Source organism: Onychomys torridus, chromosome 7 (genome assembly GCF_903995425.1).
Source record: "Onychomys torridus chromosome 7, mOncTor1.1, whole genome shotgun sequence".
Taxonomy (NCBI): Eukaryota; Metazoa; Chordata; class Mammalia; order Rodentia; family Cricetidae; genus Onychomys; species Onychomys torridus.
In genome coordinates this window covers 70078173-70095954 of record NC_050449.1, presented here as the reverse complement: position 1 = coordinate 70095954, position 17782 = coordinate 70078173, and the positions used below count along the sequence as shown (strand labels likewise).

Sequence of the window (17782 nt, the reverse complement as noted above, 5' to 3'; positions counted from 1 at the left end):
GGGAGGAAAAACTGTATGAGTCAGAGGAGATGGAGGACACCAAGGAGAACTGAATCAACTATGCATGGCTCACTTGAACTAACAGAGATGAAGTTACATGGGGCCTCCATGGATCTATACCAAGTCCTCTGCCTATATGTAATGGCTGTTAGCTTGGTGTTTTTGTGGGACTTCCATCAGTGGGAGCGGGTGCATTTCTGCTTCTTTTGCTTGCTCTTAGGACTCTTTTCTTCCTATCAGATGCCTTGCCCAGACTTGATATGAGGGCTTTGGCCTTATATTATTGTATCCTGTTTTTGCCACTTTTGTTTGTTTTTCTCTAGGAGGCATGCTCTCTTCTGAAGAAAAACAGAGAAGTGTATCTGGGGAAGAGGAGAGTTGAGTAGGGAGCTAGGAGGAGTGGAAGGAGGGGAAACTGTGGTTAGGATGTATTGTGTGAGAGAAAAATCTATTTTCAATAACAATAAAAAAGTGATTTCATCACACTTCAAATCAAGAAAATAAAATGAACACCCCTGTACACAAAAAGAAAGAGAGAGAGACAGAGAGAGAGAGAGAGAGAGAGAGAGAGAGAAAGAAAGAAAGAAAGAAAGAAAGAAAGAAAAAAGAAAGGAGGAAAGAAAATTTGAAGTTCAGGCAGCAGTGAGCCCAAATTTCCTGTCACTGACCAGACTGAGGAGGATACTCTCTTAGTACCTGTAGGCAGGCACAATCCTTTCTAAACACTCCCAGCACTGTTTGTGGCTTTACATTGAGGGTGCCTAAATTTATTGCCCTGCTTAGGGGATTTGAACTGACAGTCAAAGCTCTACTAAAATCCCTCTTCTAATGAAGCTAGGAACTATTAATATTATAATTCTACTCATGGTTCTATGCATAATTGTTACATTATGCAGAAGGCATATTTAGAAAAACAAGAGGCTTAGTTCTGGATTTAGATGTACAGATCTTGATGTTTGAGTTCTACACTTACAGATTCTACTTCTATATACCAATTCTATATGTATAAATACAATTTAACATAATAAATATAATAAAAGTATGGCTTTATATTTTGTTATTGTACTTATAATTACTTTGAACTAACGTATTTCCTTCTCTATGAAAGAAGACAGTAATTACAACTTTATGGCTTTGCAAAGGTTGACTATAATTTTATGTTATGTCATTGATATGCACTAGGTTTTACTATGTGATATCTTATTTACAATTTCCATTGCCTTCCATGACAACTACCTAAATTTTATTCAGTGGATTTATGAGAAAGACCAACTTGAAGAACAAAGATTTTCACTGTACTAAAGGAAACTGACTTGTTGTTGCTATTTTTACAGTGCTGAGGGTTGACTCAGGACCTTGTATTTGATAGACAAGGGATCCACACAGCCCTATACTCCAGCCCCTATATAGGATGTTTGTCTTGTTTTATAAATTTTGTTTGTTTTGTTTTATTTTAAGATAGAGTCTCATCATGTAACCATGGCTACCCTAAAATTTTACTTGTGTCATCCAAACTATGCCTTTTGTTTTCCCTTGGTGGGTACTAGAGATAAAATCCAGGGCTTTGTGTGCTGGGCAAGTGATCTATCATTGAACTATAGCCCCAGCTCAGTGTCCTGCTTTTTTGTTTGTTTGTTTTTATTGTGCTTGTTTGTTTTTATATGCATGTTAAAGGTCAAATCGCAGCTGAAACCTCAAGGAACTTCAGTTAAATTACATTGGAATTTTATGCAAATGAATTAATATTATGACAGAATTACTTGTTTTAACGTTGTTCTGGTTCAGATCTTAAAGTCTAGATCATGTTGATCAAGATAAGAAATAGAGTTGAATCAGGATTCCCCTAGTCAGTGTTCTATTGCTATGATAAAACATCATGATCAAGGAAAACTTTAATGTGGGGCCTGTAGTTTTAAAGGGTTAGAGTCCATTACCATCCTGATGGGGAACATGGCTGCAGTCAGGAAGGCGTGGCACTGGAACAGTAGTTGAGAGCTGGAGTCTTTCAACACAAATACAAGGAAGAGAATGTGAGTCAACTGAAATCTCTTAATGACTATTGCTGACATAGTGAAAGTAAAAACCTACAAATTTCATTTATCTTAATATATGCCCTTTGTTTTATAAATCTTGGCCCTTCTGACTAGGATAAGATGAAAGCTCAATTATTTTAAAATTTGCATTTCCCCAATAGCTAATGATGTCGGACATTTTTAAGTGTTTCTTAGCTACATACTTTTTTGTGAATCCCCCACACACACTTTGAGAGAGATATCCTTATCTACTTGAAGGTCTTCCTTATGCCCTGGAGGTTGTAGACACATAAAGAAGCCAGAGGTCTCTTCATGAGGCTATAAGACATTCTTGAAATATCTCTCCCTGAACTTAACTGGAACAAGATATTCAAAACAAAGTAAGTTTTAAAAGGTCAACAAGATTCAGTGGGCTAGAGGAATTGTGCATAGTTCAGATTACAAGCCTCTTCCCACTGTACACTCAGGTGATTACATGGCTTACAGCTCTGCCCTATATAGATACATACTGATGAACAAAGTATGGAGTGGAAAGACAATAAAAGTATGAGGTGTTAGGACCTCCCTCTCTTAGAAGTTAGCTCATGTAGAGCCACTATAATGTCGTATGACCAAGGAACAACAGAATGCCAGGATTAGACATATAGACCAATTCTATAAGGATATAAATGTGAACATTGATTGTATTATGGCAGAATTTGATTAATAACTACAGCAGCTTTAGCCTGAGGATTTTTCCTGGGCACTCTGACCACTAAGAGTTAATAATACATTGCTTGAGACATGGCAAAATTCCCAGGGTGTTTGAAGATTTTGTTTTGGTCTAGTGTCCTTGAAGCAACCAAAACAACCAGCCTGAGTACAGGTTGTCATATGCCTCTAGATTCTCAAAAATTGGGTTATGGGGTTAATGAGTAAGAATGATAACTGAGCTTTCTCTGGACAATTGCCAGTAGTCTACAGTGGAGGTATTTTTGTGGATTTCTGGGGACCTCTATAGCACTCTGCTTCTTCCTATTCCCATGTGGTCTTCATTTATCATGGTCTGTTATTCCTTGTTCTCCCTCTCTGTTCTTGATCCAGCTGGGATCTCTGGCTCCCCTAAGCTCTCTTTCCCTCAAACCTTGCCCTTCATTACCCCCACTCATGTCCAGTTTGTTCATGTAGATCTCATCCATTTCTCTATCACTGATGCAGAGATCCACAGCCAGGCCCCAGGTGGAGCTCCAGGAGTCCAATTGGCAAGAAAGAGGAGGGATTGTATGAGCGAGAATTGGTGAGACCAAGATTGCAAAAAGCACAGGGACAAATAGCCAAACTAATGGAAACACATGAACTATGAACCAAAAGCTGAGGATCCCCCAACTGGATCAGGCCCTCTGGATAAGTGAGACAGTTGAATAGCTTGAACTGTTTGGGAGGCACCCAGGCAGTGGGACCTGGACCTGTCCTTAGTGCATGAGCTGGCTGTTTGGAATCTGGGACTTATGCAGGGACACTTTGCTCAGTCTGAAAGGAGGGGACTGGACCTGCCTGGACTGAATCTATCAGGTTGAGCTGAATCCCCAGGGGAATCTTTCCCCTGGATAACATGGGAATGGGGGGTGGGCTGGAGGGAAGGCAGGGGTGGGGGTGGGAGGGGCGAGGACAGGGGAATCTATGGCTGATAAGTAAAATTAAATTAAATTATAAAAAAAGGCAGTAAATAACACATCAATTTAAAAAAAGAATGATAACTGTTTGTTAATGATGTCAAAACTTGAGAAAAAATTATTGGAAATGATAACTCTGTTCTGTCATAGTTTATTAATGATGACTGAAAGATGAGCAAAAGGAAGTGAAAGACATGTCCAAAACCAAAAATGATATGATCTATGTTTTGGAACATCATGACTCTATCCCTGCTAACTAAATTCTGTATAAATAAATAAACACTCTGCCTGCTAGTCAGTCAGGGTGCAAGATTCTCCTGACAACCATGGCCTGGCTCACTTCCTTCTCCTGCCAACTCCTTACACCCTCTGCAGGACCCATCAACTGCCTAGGATGGCTCCCAGCAGGTTTTTCCTTGTTTCTTGAGAAAGAACTTAAAGTTGGGTGGTAGGGATGAGGAACAGATCTGGAAGGACTTGGGGGAGGGGAAGTAAGATATGGTCAAAATAGATATAAATTTAGAAATTGTCTTAAATAATACAAATATACTAAAAATAAAATAAAACCCTTAATTAAATTTAAAATACATTTGTTATATACATGTGATATTATTCATAATTAGTAATACATATATTATAGTTTTATATATTCTTAACTTGCTTATGACTTTTAAACATTTTCTCGAATGTTTCTAAAAACTATAAATTTTAATCTTCAATAAGACATATCTACATTATTTGACTCAAAATGTAGAACTTAAATCTAATCCTGACAGAAATTATACAGACACTAATTGAAAGGCAATCTGCTGTCTAACACACACACTTGGATATATATACCCAGTTTTTTTTCTGAGTGTATTGGACACATGTACATGCAGCTCTATGGTTGTGTACATGTGACCACTTGTATGTACAAGTGTGCTTAACCATGTGTGTGCTTGTGGAATCAAGAGGCCATTGGCAAGTGTCTTTCCTCATTGCTCTTTAAGACATGGTCTCTTACTGGGCATAGAGCTCAGTGAATGGTTAGACGGGCTGTCTCTGGCATATGTCTATCTCCATATCACTAGCACTTGGTTACTGACATGTGCCATTGCATTTGGCTTTCACATGGGTCCTGGAGATACAAACTCAGGCGTTCATGCCTGTACAGCAAGTGCTTTACCCATCTTCCTGCCCTTATCCAATGTTATTAAAATTATTGAGTCACAAAGGATGAAGGCAGCTGGAACACTGTCAGAAAATGAGGAATCATGACAGATAACTGCAAGACAAGGTTCTAGTTTCAGTTCTAGGCTGAGAAGAGGGACAAGGGGTAAGGCTTTAATGTGATAATTAGATTGGATAATAGTAGCATATAAAAATGTTTTCTGGTCAAGATCATTGTATTGATGATTTCAAAGTTGTTACCACTAGGAAAAACAGTACAGGGAATGTAGAAATTCTTTGTGATATTTTTGTGAATTTAAAAATAAGTCTAAAGTTATTTCAAAACAAAAGTAAATCTTAAAGAGAGGATGAATGAATCATGGTAACTTAAAGGAGAAATTTGATTTTTAAGCTATGAAATATTTTATAGTTATTTTCATTATGACAATTTTCTTTTATTATTGCATGTGTTACTGCCTATGTACCAACCTTTGTTCACTTGTAAGATAGTTCAGTGATGCTGTGGTGCTGAAGAAGAGAAAAATTTTGACAGGGAAAAGAAGGAAACAAAATCTGTGGAGAAATGGTAATGCAGGCATGAGCAATCCATTATGTGAAGAATTACGACAGCAGTCTTTGAAGAGAAGTCACCTCGACCTGCCCAGGCCATAGTAGGCCTTTAGCTGGGCAGTCTACTTTCAGCTCAATGGCATCTCCACCTTCTTATTCATCTACCAGGCTCTCTTCAATATGTTTCATAGTATTTATGAGTTTTGCCAAATGGGGAATACAATATTTATGAGAGTAGTGTTATTAATAAAAACAAATATGAGCATTTATTGACTGCAAAAGACAGCTTCCTGGCCCTGTGTGAAAGGAGAGGTTTTTGTTATTGTGGTTGTTGATGTTGTTGTTTGTTTTTTTGAGACAAGGTTTCTCCATGTGGTTTTGGTGCCTGGGAACTCATTCTGTAAACCCAGCTGGCCTTATACTTACAGAGATCTGCCTGGCTCTGCCTCCTGAGTGCTGGGATTAAAGGCATCTGCCACCACCGCCCAGTTTAAAAGGAGAGTTTTTGAGAACTTGATTTAATGAGCTGAGAGCCGGTTAACAGCAAAGGCTGGTAACAAATGTAAAATAATCTACCTTCGAAAGCGTATCCTGAAAATAATTGAATTTCAGATGATGAAATGTTAGTAGGCAAGAGCTCATTATATAGGTGAGATGCATTTAAGAGTGTACATACCTTTGACCAAAAACATAAACATAGTAAGTCATAAACTTGAAATTTAATCTGAAACTTTAGAGACCTTAGACTTATGGGAACTATCTTGAAGGCTAGTAAAAGCTTGATTTCAGAATTCTGTAAGCCCCTATTACATAAATTATTACTTAAGTACATTAAGTTTTACATGGTATCATTCTTCATTTAATTTCTTAATATTTTAACTTGATATCTCATTACATATTAATTTTGAAATATCAGTAAATTTCTCCAGTCTATTAGAATTAAGCAGAGAACAGGCAGAGGACAATAGGAATTATAAAATCTCTCAGTTTAAATTAAATGAATATTGCCAGAACATCTGCCCTTACCATTAATAGAACTGTATGCACTCTAATACAAGGTCTTCTCATTAAAACAGAAATACTACCTCTACTTTCCCCTGAATATCTCTGTCCATTTTTTTCAGTGATGATGAATATTTAAATGTGCAATTTTCTCTAAGACCGAAGGTATTGGACAAGTGACTACCAAGTGGGTCTTGAAGGTCTATGGGAAAACTTGTCACCCAGATCATTCCTATAATCAACAAATGTAGTATTAACATATTTGTTAACACAGAATAAGATGAGGGATATGATGCTTTATGCCAGGAGTCACTGTTAAAGTCTACTAGCTGAAGACTACTGTGGGGCATTCTTTCTCAGAGTAGCATTGTTGGTGAACTAAAACTTGTTGACTACAGAGAAGTGGATACTCTCTTCATCTTTGGCTGATGGACATCATGGTTTGCTAGCAATTTCTTCTCTAAAAGGAGAGAGAGAGAGAGAGAGAGAGAGAGAGAGAGAGAGAGAGAGAGAGAATATGATTCCAGGTTAAACTTCAATACATTTGGACTATGCCTATCCTTATACAAAAGGGATTAGTAAGAAAGAAAGTAAACAATGCTATAACTTCACCTAGATGTTGACATACTGTATTTCATTCAGCTACATTAGTGTAAGTATCATCCACAACAACCACATTGTTCTCTAGCATTCATTGTGAGATAGAGATTATGATAGAACACAATTGTGTTGGTTCAGTACAATATTATAGAGTGCATATACAAACAATTTACAGTCTGTCTGCCAATGACAAATGAAGCAGAAAGTGAGAAACATCAAAAAACTAATATAGGATTCCATTTCAGGATTAGAAATCAGCTGCATATGTGACTGGACTAGCAAATTTTCTCTTTTAACTCTCAGTTTGTCAGATGGTATTTGTCTTAGTTGGGGTTATTACTGCTGTTACAAAACACCATGACCAAAAGCAACTTGGAGAGGAAAAGGTTTAATTGCCTCATGTATCCTGAACCAGACAGAGTTCTCTGAGGGAAGGAAAGGCAGGAACTCAAAATGGGCAGGAACCTGGAGGCAGAAGCTTATGGAGAAGTGGTGGGAAATGGCTGCTGACTAGCTTCTGCCACATGGCTTGCTTAGCCTGCTTCCTTCTAGAACCGAGGACCACCAGCTCAGGAGTAGTATCACACAATGGCCTCCAGCATCAATCACTAATTAAGAAGATAACCTACAGGCCTGCCTATAGCCTGGTCTTGTGGAGGCATTTTCTCTATTGAGCTTCCCTCCTCTCCGACGACTCTAACCTGTATCAAGTTGACATAAAACTAGTCAGCACAGTATTACAATGAAGGGATGGTATTTGACTAATTGAAATTTACTTTGTCAATAGTAACAAGGTTTAGCCTCTAAATATTGAGAAAGGACAGCAATACTAAGGCATAATTTTACATAAGAATCCTGTGGCTAGCCAAAGATAAAATAAATTAACTGATAGTCTTCTTTCTCATATCTTCGGCTGGAGGAGACTTGAGTCTTGAGATAAAGGATTGTCTTCTAGGCTGTGTGTTATGGGCTCATGGGCTCCCTGAGCAGCATCATGGAGATGCTAAAGGCCTTACCTAAATCTGCAGAGTCAGATTCTCTACTCTGATGCCTCAGGGTGACTTGAATAGTACATTTGTCAAGCACCCCTTTAAATTATAGCTAGTCCAAAAACAAAAGGAAAAAAGAAAAGATACCTCATCCAACTTAAAATTGTTCCAGAATTTTTAGTGCATGGCCCAGCTTGTCACAGTGTGGCTGTCAGTTCATGAGGAGAAGAACATTAAATCTGGTCTGTCTTCCTCATTTTTTATGGAATCTCTCTTGGAGAAATAATTCTCACTTATTTTTGCCCTTTCTTTTCAGCCCACCAGTAACAGACACTCACTGGTTGGTTCTCAAACAAAAATAAGAATTCTTAGTATATTTCTCCCTACCTTTCTTTTGGGAGTTAGCTACCCTAGGTGAGCATGCATTATTTGGTGTCCTCTAAGGGCAAGCACACCACTCCTATGGGACAACATGCCCTGGGCCAGCATCATGTGTACCTTTGGCTTGTACCTGGGAAAGTCTAACTTGGTAAGATACATTGTCCAACTTAACCATCATTTGCTTTTCACCCTTCATTCAGAAGTTGAGGGTGAGAGGTGTGGTTATTACTTGGACCCCTCAGGAGGCCTAACAATTGTAAATATACTTGACTCTCACATGAGGTCTCCATTTGTACTCCTCCTCCTCTGTAGAGTGATGGGACGCTTAGTATTTCCAGAAATGAGTAGATTTAAAATCATTCACATTTCTGAATCAGAGCTTCTGGCAGTGGGAACACATTATGGAAAAGTCATCCAGGTGTAACAACTCTGAGTGGTCTCTTTCACCTCTCTTGCCCTTGCTGTTTGAAGTGTGCTCTACTTTCTGGCAACAATGCACCATTCATGAGTTTACTGAGAATGTAAAGTCCTTGGCCTTGCCCTAAAAAAAAAAAAAAAAAAAAAAAAAAAAAAAAAAAAAAACGAATTGGGATTTGCATTTATACAAGGTTCTCAGGCGTTTGTCTGCACATTAAAAATGGAGAAGCCTTCCATGGACAGTATTATCTCAACAGTCCTTCCCCAGCTGGAACCACTATGGCTCTATTTCTTTCTCTTTGCTCTGTTGCTGAAACCTGGCATATAGCAGGGTGCTCAATAAATATTTATTGACCAAATTAATCTAGTCTGTGTTGTGTTCGGTAGAAAGTGACAGCAGCTTAAGCATTTGGTCATGATCCCCTGCATTTATCCTTTAATAAACATGGCAAATGAAGGCACTAGTTTCTGGTCTTGATAGATACTCAGAACAGCCATTGATCCAAAATTTCATTCAATGTGAGCTCTGGTCCATTTTCTGAATCTGATAATAACTAGTAGCAAAATATTTCCAGGAAATGCAGTTGCTCGCTTCATAATCACCCCCTTTCCCACACTCGCATAAAATTCAATGGGCTTCTCTCTGATTCACACTCCTTGTTCATATTCTACCATTCAATTACTATTGTTACTCTCTTCTCGGACAGTTCTTCACTTAGTTTTCATGATATAATATTTTCCGTTTTCCTGCTTGTAATCACCTCATCTTTAGTTTATGGAAATGTTTTTTTCTTATCAATCCATTCTTTAGAAAAAAATCCTATCCCTTCTTTATACTCTACAGCAACAATCATCAATCTGAGAATGACATTCTGGAGTCTCTACCATTTCTAACTTAATTAAGGATGATCTATTGTGCTGGCTAGTTTTATGGCAACTTAAGATAAGCTAGAGTCATTTGGGAACAAGGAACCTCTATTGAGACAATGTCCCCACAAGAATGGCATATGGGAAAGCCTGTTGTGCATTTTCTTGATTGATAATGAATATGGGTTGTCCCTGATCACTGTAGGTCCTGTCAACCCTGTGCTAGTGGTACTCAGTGCTATAGGAAAGCAGGCTAAGCAAGCTATGAGGAGCAATGCATGAAAAGCAAGCCAGTAAGCAGCATTCCTCCATGGCCTCTCCCTCCATGTTCTTGCTTTGAGTTTCAGTTCTGAATTCCTTTAGTGACTAATAGAGTGTGACCTGAGAGTTGTAAAGCTGAGATCAACTCTGTCCTCACCAAGTTGCTTTTCTTTTGGTCATGGTGTTTTTTCACAGCAATAGAAACCCTAAGACATCATTGTCCCTACCTACATATAGTCATTTAATGTTATAAATAACATTTAGACCATCATATTTTTAGTTAAATAGTCTAGAAAAACTTAAAAGACATAGTCAAAGTTTAATAACAGATTATTAGTAAAACTGAGGCCATTTTGTAATCTGAGAGAAGGAATTGGTGACTACGCAGTGGGGGATTTAATGAAACTTTCTCCTGTTATAGATATTAATTTCATCAATCCAGAAATGGAAACCTGAAAATTATATTTTTAGAATAATATATTCCTTGAGTGATTCTAAAGAATAACAGTGGCCATTATCCAGACATATATAATTTTGCAGGTAAAAATGTTGTCATAGAACAGACTTAAAAGCCTAATTGTAGACAGTTATTTATACTAGGTAGTCTTTCCTATCCCAATCTGTTACCCAAAGATTGGACAATATAATGCCTGAATTTGTTAAGAATAAATAAACAAATAGGTAGATAGATAAATAAATGGATAAATGAAAAAATGTGGGACTGGAGAGATGCCTTGATGGTAAAGAGCATTTGCTGTGTAATCACTAGGACTAAGTTCAGATCCTAGCACCCACCTACAAAGGTAGGTACCCTATATGTGCCATAACCTCCACTCCAAGAAAGTTTCAGACAGGAGAAAACGCAAGCCTCCACTTAAAAGAAAGACCCTGTTGATGGAGGATATCCTTCTGTATTCTGTGAATATGTGTTGCTCTCATTGGTTGACAAATAAAGCTGCTTTGGCCTATGGCAATGCAGGTTAGAGCCAGGCAGGAAATCCAAGGAGAGATTCAGGAGAAGAAGGGAGAAGTCTGGGAGACACCATCCAGCTGCCCAAGCAGCCACCCAAGGAACAACATGCCAGCAGACTGGTAATGCCACGGCCATGTGGCAATACTTAGATCAGTAGAAATGGGTTAATTTAAATGTAAGAGTTAGCTATTAATAAGCCTGAGCCATCGGCCAAAAATTTATAACTAATATTAAGCTTCAGAGTGGTTTTTGGGGAACTGGCAGGTGGGAGAGAAACTTCTGATTATACGATGTCTCAATGCAAAGCAGAGAGCTATAGATGAAGACATCCAACTCCTACTTCTGGTTTTTGAACACACACACACACACACACACACACACACACACACACACACACACACCAATGTGTACAAATATGGCATCCATGCATATACCCACAGAAACATGCACACAAATAAATGAATAGATAGATAGATAGATAGATAGATAGATAGATAGATAGATAGATAGATAGATAGATGGATGCATCTTTAAAAAAAGGCAAAGGTGGACACAGATGTCTATTTGACAAGGACTACAGAGAAAGAGCTCAATGACCTACCACACTAAGTCATGCCCAAGCCAGTGGTTCACACTCTATGTATTTGTCTGCACTTTTGTTCTGATCAGAAATAAAGCTTCCATATTAAAATTGGTCTAATTTAGACAAGTATGGTAAAAATGATTCTGTCATGCTTGGAGATAATTACACTGTTGTTTTAGCATCTAAGAAATCTGTCATTGAAAACAAATTATTTTCAAGTTATATAGTTTTGTGTTGCTATGACACATTATACCCATTTCAACTATACATATAACTATTTAAATACATATGTGCATGTATATTTAGATCATCTCAAGATTGGTCTCAACCATCACTTATTCTCAGCACCTTGAACATCCATAAGTCTTGTGCCTTCACCATCATGCACTTCAAAGAGAGTCTTGTTTGATGAAGAATGTGGCAGTAGCATTTGTCTATAGATATAGCTATAGATATTTATAAGGCATTTATAAGACAGCATGTTAATTTAGCGAAACAGTGCTACTAAATTATCCCCGAGGACCTATGACTTCTCTGTTCATGTGTTTTTGACTGGTTTATAATGTCCAAGCGTAGATTCTCTCCTGGAAAACAGACTTCAAATCCAACGAGATTTCACCAGTAGGCAAACTTGCCTTGAAGATTGCTTTTATTTTACCTATATTCTATTCTTCCTCCTCCATTACGGCATTCCCTTTCAATGGTCCATTTCTATTTTCTTGGTTTCTGCAAGTGGTCCAAATTGAACACATAAGACTAAAGGTTCAAAGCTAGGATCCAGATGTGAGCGATATTAACTGCCACAGTTCTTTGTTTAAGAAACCAAGGTACACAAAAATATCCTAAAACCTCTGGCTTTGCACTCCTTCTGTGGTGTTGCCTTCTGGGAATTCTTCCCTAAGTTGCCCTTCTTTTGATCTTCACTGTATAAATACCTGACTATTTGAAAGGGATCTGATTCTAAGGCATATTTCATAGCTTGCATTTTATTTGTTTGTTTGCTTTTCCTAATTAAGTACACAAAATGAGGAAAATAACTATTACATAGAGCAGGTATCCCCTTCGTGAAAAAAATAATTAGATTTTATGGCTTTTTCTGCTACTAAATGAACTGTGACACTGGGTGAAATGAGAATGGAAAAGCTTTGCTCTTGGGAAAAGCTTGTTGGAGAGATCATGTTCATCTTTCTTTCTGTAATGCTTTTAATAGGCTACTCGGCAAATACTGAAGAGAGAAGTCTGCAATGAAATATGTTCACTCAAGCAAAACCAGGTTTCTTAACTGTGCGTGGCTTCAGCTTATGTTGGAATACACCTTCATGGAAACCCTCTCTGCCTCTTCCCTATGGGACAGCCAGTTCACTTCAATCCTGCCCCACCAGGTAGCTAAGGTTATGATAAATTTGGCCATTGTTGCAAGTGTTTGGCAAACAGATAGATTTAGGCTTTCAAACTGCAGGCAACCCAGAGCAGTAGCACAGCCAGTTTGGCAGACAATTAAACCATTGTTGTCCCCTACCTTCAGCCTTGTCTAGTTTGTATTTCCGTTACTGCTATTTGAATTATAGAAATCTATCATTTTTAATCAACATCTATATTATTAGAAGGAAATGGACCCAGTTAAATTATGCCCCTTTCATTCTAAGTATTTTTTACCCCCATCCACTTCACACAGCCTATCTAGCTGCCAGAAAATCAGCAACTTACAGATTTATAAGAAAAACATATTTGATTGAATAACAATCGTATAGGTACAAATCTCAACAGTTATACCTAAGAAGTAAACACACCTTATAAAAGTATGAGTTAGTAACCAAGTTTATTAGTTTTATAATTACAATAATTAAAATACATCAAATAAATGTGACTCAGTTGAAGCCAGCTGTTCCTAAGCCTGCCACCCTCGATGTGAATAGTAAAGTACCTCTAGTCACTGATGCCATCTTTTATGAGGCCCCTTTACAGGATATTACAAAGAGCATACTATTCTTCCTCTATGACTCAGTGAAAACAGCAGTGACTCTGCTCATGCCTTCCTCTCCCCTTTGCTGTTGATCCTCACTTCACTTGACTGTTTACTGTGGGCACACCTCTGTGCTTCTCTGTTCCAGATTTGCCTTCTCTCACTTGCTGCCGCTGATGTATATGATAAAATGTGGCTTTCTGTTCTCAGCTTCCTTACAAAACACACACACACACACACACACACACACACACACACACACACACACACACACACACACACAGAGAGAGAGAGAGAGAGAGAGAGAGAGAGAGAGAGACAGACAGACAGACAGACAGACAGACAGACAGACAGACACAGACAGAGAGGAGAGAGAGAAAGCAAACTTCTGCACTTGTCACTGTCTACCTGTGAATTTGCTGCTTGTAGCAGCCTCCAGCTACTAGACTGGAGAAGGTATTTTTCCTTCCCTCTCTCTGGATATATATTATTTTCTCTATTCCTAAATCTCACAGTTGCCCTAGAATACAAAATGTGCTGGTATTTTAGTTCCAGGACCAAGTTGTCTCTATTAATGAAGAAAAAAATGAGAAAACAAATGGGAAGCCAGTGCTTAATAAAGCAAAATATTCACATATGTGCCAGGCCTGAGGTGCAAATCTTTAGCCAGAGAGATCTCTATGAGTTCAAGACTGTCTAGGACAACTTAGAAAGTTCCTGACCAGCCAGGGCTACATTGCAAAACACTATTTCAAAACAAACAAATGATACAACAAAAACAGCCAAACATCCACATATGGTCTGGTTGTGAGGAAGGTTATATATCTTAGTGTAACCCACTTCCCAGAAAATAACTGGGAATGTTCCAGTCCTATATACCCAACAAATTTAGTTATTAGGTCATAAAAATAATATGTCACTAAGAAATAGGAAAAAAGCATTAAATTCCTATATACACTGTTTTTATTTCCTAATTCTTTAGTTCAGGATTATTTATATTTTGCAATGAGCATCATGCTATTGTTCTTAAAGTATTAACAAAAGACTCGAGATGGTAATTCTTGAAAGATTTTTATTTATGTTGACTATTTCTTTAATTTTTCTGTATTGACATCAAACTTCCTATGTTAATTGTTTTTGGTTTTTCTTATTATAATGTACAAAAACCCACTGACACAAATAGGTTTCAGATCATGTTCACAGTTTTGAGAACAGGTAGAGAATAAACATGCAGCTATTACCTGGAGACTTAGAGTATGCTAATTCCAAGCCCAATTTTTATTCCTCTGATTACTCAATTGTAGCCTGTTGTGTTAAGTGAGAGTTATTTGAAATTGCAAGTGACCAGAAAAGAGGTGAAGAAAGTCTTGTGTAATGCGAGTCAGAAGCATTTGTGCACGACTGCTGAATGTACTTTGTATTCACAACCACACCAGCCCTGCTGTGTTATGAGCTCATGTGCTCAGAAAAGAGCATGCTTTCTGTGGATCTACACATCTGCTTCCGTCAGTCAACAGATGAGAGTTCTGTTATGACAGTTAGGGTGTTCAGCCATCCAATCACCAGAGTAGGTCATCTCAGGCACTCTCCCGACCATTGCCAATAATCTATAGTGGAGGTATCTTTTTGGATTTCTGGGGACCTCTCTAGCACTCTGCTTCTTCCTATTCCCATGGGGTCTTCATTTATCATGGCATCTCTTTCCTTGTTCTCTCACTCTGTTCCTGATCCAGCTGGGACCTCCCACTCCCCTAAGCTCACTTTCCCCCTACTCTTGCCCTCCATTACCCCCCTCAACCCCAGTTTGCTCATGTAGATGTTATCCATTTCTCTGTTGCTGGGTGATTCCTGTATCTTTCTTAGGGTCTTCTTTACTAGGTAGCCTCCCCAGAATTGTGAGTTGCAGTCTGGTTGTCCTTTGCTTTACATCTAGTATTTACTTATGAGTGAGTACGTACCATGTTTGTCTTTCTCAGTCTGGGTGATATTTTCCATGAGTCTAATTGGCAAGAGAGAGGAGGGATTATATGAGCAAGAGATATGGAAAAAGCATAGGGACAAATAGCCAAACTAGTGGAAACACATGAACTGTGAACCAATAGCTAAGGAACTTCCATAGAACTGGACCTGGCCCTCTGGATAAGTGAGACAGTTGATTAGCTTGAACTGTTTAGGAGGCCCCCAGGCAGTGGGACCAGGACCTGTCCTTGATGCATGAGCTGACTTTTTGGAACCTAAGGCCTATGGTGAGACACTTTGCTCAGCCTGGGTACAGGGAGGAGGGGGCTGGACCTGCCTCAACTGAATCTACCAGGCTGAACTGACTCCTCAGGGGAGATCTTGCCTTGGAGGAGGTGGGAATGGGGAGTGGATTTGGGGGGGGGGGGGGCTGAGAGGTGGGAGGAGAGAGGACAGGGAATCCATGGCTGATATGTACAATTAAATTAATTATAAAATAAAAATATTTTTAAAAAGAGCATGCATTCAATGCAGGAATGCCATACAGAGGTACAACCAAAGAATTCTAACACTAGATGGCACTATTGGAAATTTATCCCTTGAGTGGTTCCCCTATCTTATGATTGCTATTTAGAAACATAAAAGGTATGCAATCACAATTGTTTTTCAGTGTCACTTAAATATCAATCAAAAGATACTTATTAATTCAGGGTATCATGTTCTAGAATGACCATACAAATGCTTTCCCCAAGACTATTTAAGCAAATAACATTGTCACCTATTTATTACTTGTATCATCTTCTCATACCTTTCATGCTCCTCTCTCCCCACTGCTCTCTTAACCTCCATGTCTAAGTAACCTCCCCTCTCTCTCTGTCCCTGGACTGATTCCCAGGACCCCTCACACACACCAGGCAAATGCTCTACCACTGAACCACACTGCCGTGCTTCCAAGCTTTATCCTATATAAATGTACTAAGAACACAGAGAACTATTTTTCAGTGGATGGAATTGAAGTTTCTCCCACCACCCCTTCAGGTGGCATATTTTTTCTCAGCTCACTCTCTTTTTACTGCTCTGCTTCTCCCAGTACCTTAATGTCACCTCCAATCTTTAGTTACTCAGAAGCAAAAGATTATAAAAACTTCTCTCTTTTTTCATTTAAACAGTCTGGTAAGAAGTGTTTGAATGTGGGTCCTAAGACACACTTGTGTTGAACATTTCTTCACAACAATTACTTACTGCAAGTTGCCTCAATCTTTACAGAACCTTGGAACTTAGAATCTCCAGGTTTGTAGATGACACAATTGAAATGGAGACAGTTATGGACATAGTAGATGAAATGCAATAGGTAGCAACGTTCTGTATTTCTTTTAAGTTAGACTGAGCCCTTTCACAGTGGAGAATTTAAATTCTGGTTTAGATGAAGTCTCGAAGAGAAGACATACTTAAATAATGAAGCAGCCAGTCTGATGCTCTGAGGCAGCATTTGAATAAACAGATATTCTGATTTCAACCCATGGAAGTCATTCTAGCTCTCTAAGGGTTTAGTCACAGCTAAAAATTAAAAACCTTTTATATGACCAAATACTCATAAATGTACATGTATTAAGAAATACTATTTCATAATATTTTGACCATGCATGACGAAGTTTTCTTTTCTGCTTTCTTTCTCTCTCTTTTGTTTTCAGGTTTATTAAAAATATTACAGAACACATTCCAATGGCTCCACGTGGTGTTTTGAAATTCATCCCAATTGTAGGATGATTGACCTGTGGGTTGGAGAGACTGCCGAAGTCCAGAAGCTTCAACATTTCCTTGGTGTTGGGATCTACCTCAATGATCTGATCTAGGGCCGAGACCTCAAGAACATAATTAGTCCCTCCATCTCTTCCTTCTGCAACTGGCTAGAGATTCCTCTCACAGAACCTGTCTGAATCTTCTTCATCAGATGCTTGACATAGCCACATATCTTGTTGCCGTTTCAAGCTAGGGATAGTATAATCTCCTTGTTCGTGTGCTTTTTGGGGTGGAAGTCATTACCTAGGCATGAACAGTACTTCTCAATGGCAACCCAGGCTGCATTCTTCACAGTCTTGGTGTGAATATGTCCCATGTTGACAGGTCCTGGTAAAAGAGACTTTTATTTTTCTTATTTTTTAAGTGCTGGTAGAGAAAGAGAAACATATTCTATAAACTATCAATAGGTAATAAACTGTATTTAAAATTAATTTATGGCAAATTTAAAAAATTAAAATTTATTTATAACTGAATATGTTTATAATGTCATAAAACTTTATTTACTTATGGGTTGCCAAGTTATATCCCAATGTGTGTATACATATAACATCTAATTTGTATTTTAAGAAAAAAGTTTTGA

General features: G+C 38.3%; 1 pseudogene; it reads right to left on the bottom strand.

Annotated features, from left to right (window-relative positions):
* LOC118587613 overlaps window positions 1-17518 on the bottom strand; it is a 160474-nt pseudogene extending 142956 nt beyond the window's left edge.
* Window positions 17519-17782: the final 264 nt, after the last annotated feature.